A 3,531-nucleotide genomic window follows, 5' to 3' on the forward strand; every position below is an offset into this window, starting at 1 on the left:
TTTTAAATAAACAAAATCCATTAAATTGTCTTTGATTCCCGAAAATAAAAATTATATTGCAACAATCCCAACGGACAAAAACATGTCGTTACAATTGGCGCCCAAGCAGGGACCTGGTTGGTCAAACACGGAAGTCAAGACTATAATGGAAGGGAAAATTAAAGAACTAGATAAGAGAGAATATTACTGAATATTGCAAGAGGAACAATGTCGGCGGAATCAAGAGGAATACCAGAGAATGATATAAGTTCTATAAATCCTCCAGTGTACTCAAATCTACAGATAGTGGAATAAGTACAGAAATGGTTCTGCAGATATGACGGTGGCAAGGATCCATTGGGTTTTATCGAGCACAAAGAACTAGCAGATATGTACAGCATTGATGTAAACTCAATTTCTCGCGCAATGTCCTTCTTGAAAATAAGGCGCTGACATGGTATCGCAACAACAATTTTCGTTGGCAACTCTCGACAAGTTTTAAAGTTGATTTTTTAAAGTTCTTTACCTAATCTAGATACTTCGATAAGCTAGAGAACGAGGTATGAACACGACTTCTAAAATCAAAAGAAAGTTTTTGAGATTATTTATTTGACATCAAAACTCTAATGCAACGAGCCTGTATTATTCAAGATTCTCAACAAAGCGAATATATCGCAACATGAACGCTGATTACCAAAGGTACGTCGGAGACGAGGAGATCTTAGATGAATTAATGACAGTAGTTGATGACTTTGAAGCACTTCAAATAGAGCAGATCAAAGCAAGTCAAAGCAATGAACAAGAAACGAGCATGAGGCAGGTGGTAGTTGAATTCAAGCAAGCAATCCCATTGCAGTATACTATGATATGAGTGCAACCAAGGAAAATACCGAAGAACATGTCCAACAAAAGAAGCAGAGCAGTCAGGAACAGAATCAGTCCAACCTACATTTAACAATGCGAATCATGCAGGATCGAAATTATCTAGAACAGCATCCGATACCACTGAAATAAACTTCACAAACACAAGCCGATAAATGTCTCATACCTCAACAACAAGCACTGCAACGCATCATTCGAGAAAATTCAGAAGTATTTTATCCAGCCCGAGTTATGCAAAGTTAAATTCAAGCGCATGAAATACAACCACAGCAAGATCTGCAACGCGTTACGCCTATCGAAAAAAGTAAACAAGGACTTAGTAAACATCGAATTTCCAATACATATTCTATAACATACAAGACCAAGGAAACGTACAACGGCAAATACAAAATGTACAACAATCTCCAGAGCTAGAGGTGCATGAAGAAAATTCGATTATATACTCGATAGGCTTGGTGGGAACCTCATGAGAATACGTACCTTATGAACTAACGTCAACAGAGACCTCGCTAACACCACGACTCGTTGTCTCTACATTATGAATGCCATAGTGAATCAGTTTCTAATTAAAAACGTCTTTGCGGCTGAACAAAAACAAAATGAACAAAAACAAAAAGAAACCACCGAATCTCAGCGCAAAGTAAATCTATATTTGTACGACCAAGGCAAATCTTATACGGAGATTGGAAAAATAATGGATAGAAGCGCTATACCATTCGAAATATTGTGCAGAGTAGCAAAGGGGTGATATCGTTCAAAAGTGCATAGCACACAGGCGACCTAAAGCCTTGAGCGACCGTGATCGCAACATAATAATAAGAAAGGTGAAGGTCAACCCAAAAATATCTTCAATCCAAATTCCAGCTGAGGTTAGGCGAGAGTTTGGCTAGTTATAACAGTCGTGTCACTAGACGAAAACCGAAAGCCAACCAACAGAAACGTCTAGCTTCTGCAAAAGCGTACTTAAGCAAGCCAATCCAGTTTTGGAATAATGTTATCTTCGCAGATAAAAATAAATTTAATATCTTTCGATCTGATGGCCACTAAATAGTTTGGAGTAAACTAAACACCGAACTGCAAAAAGAAAATCTTGCAATGTCTGTGAAACATTGTGGTGGAGAAGTGTTTGTACATGGCTGTATGTCCGTTGCAGGGGTCGGCGAATTGGAATTCATTGACGGCATTATGGACAAAAAATATTGTTTAGACATCCTCAAGAGAAACATCAAAAAAATTGCCTAAAACTTGAGTTTACTTGTCACATTTAGCTTCCAACATGATAATGACCCAAAACATACGTCTTATGTTGTGCGTATGTGCCTCACTCATCATGTAAACACACATTACCGCATACACCTCAATCTCTAGATCTCAACCCCATTGAACATTTGTGGGAAGAATTGGATAGACGACTAAAGAAGCACACTATACAACAAAATCAGCACTGAAGGTGGCTCTGCTTGAAGAGTGGCAAAATATTGGGCCAGAAACCACACAAAAATTGGTTTTATCGATAATAAGGCGACTAGAAGCCGGTATCAAACAAAAGGACTTGACCACGACATATTAATTGTTATCGTAAATATTTTTTTTAAATTTGTTTTTTAATTTTTGCATTAACTGTGCAGATAATTTTGTTCAGCCAAATTTAATTTTTTTTTGGGTTATTAATTTTAAAAATTGAAATATAAGAGAAACTAAAATGAAATAAAATGAAGTTAAAAGCAAATTAAGCATTTATCTAAAAAAAATTTTTGTTGATTAAAAATCGCATCATTAACTGGATAAAAATAGTGTTAAAGCACTGAATTTAGAAATACGCTCAACATATCTTTTTGTCTCCATTGCGGATTCAATTGAACTTACCACTCTATGTGCTTGGTCAATTGCTAAGTACGTTTTACAAAATCCGAATTAGTGGGCAAGGATTAATTTTTATTTGTAACAAGCGGGATTGCAATTGTTTTTCGAAAATATTATATCATTTAGATGATCAGCAAACAGATATACTTTCTGAGTGCTTGTCTTTGCGATCAAAAAGTTTTAAATTTTCATTGATTTTTATTAATAAAAAAAGTAATAGGAGTAACCCGTGTTACTTTTGGCTGTAAGCCCAATTAGAATGTTATTAAATGAGTAATTTTTAAACGCTTTAATTTTAAAATATAACCTTTTGGTAATTTTGTTTGATTTTAATTTATTCAATGCCGATCTTCTTTATTGCCAAAGTTTGCGCTTATGACTTATTAAATATATTATATTTTTTCCTGCTTTGTATAGAACTGGCATTTGTCTTCAAGCTGCATTTTGAATATAGTAGAATCTCGCAAATTAGAACCATTTGGTTTTTTGAGTAGTTCGAATTTGCGAAAAGTTTTAATTTCTAGACTTTTTTAATTCGTATAAAAACTATCAAAAACTTAAAACTCTACATAAAAACTTTACTTACAGTTGAAATCAATTTTAATTATGTATTATTGTTTGAAGTGATCGGTAGTTTGATTGTTTTTTAGGTTTAGTCACATTTTTTATAATGATATCGTTACGGAGCGTTAAAAGATTGGTCATGTGGTCAGTAAGAAATGGGTCATTCTTTTTGCACCAATTTATTAAAATATTGAGGATTTTAATTGCTTCAGAACATTTGCTGGGGGATTAGGAACGTCATCT

Source organism: Teleopsis dalmanni, chromosome 2, assembly GCF_002237135.1.
Source record: "Teleopsis dalmanni isolate 2A chromosome 2, ASM223713v2, whole genome shotgun sequence".
NCBI lineage: Eukaryota > Metazoa > Arthropoda > Insecta > Diptera > Diopsidae > Teleopsis > Teleopsis dalmanni.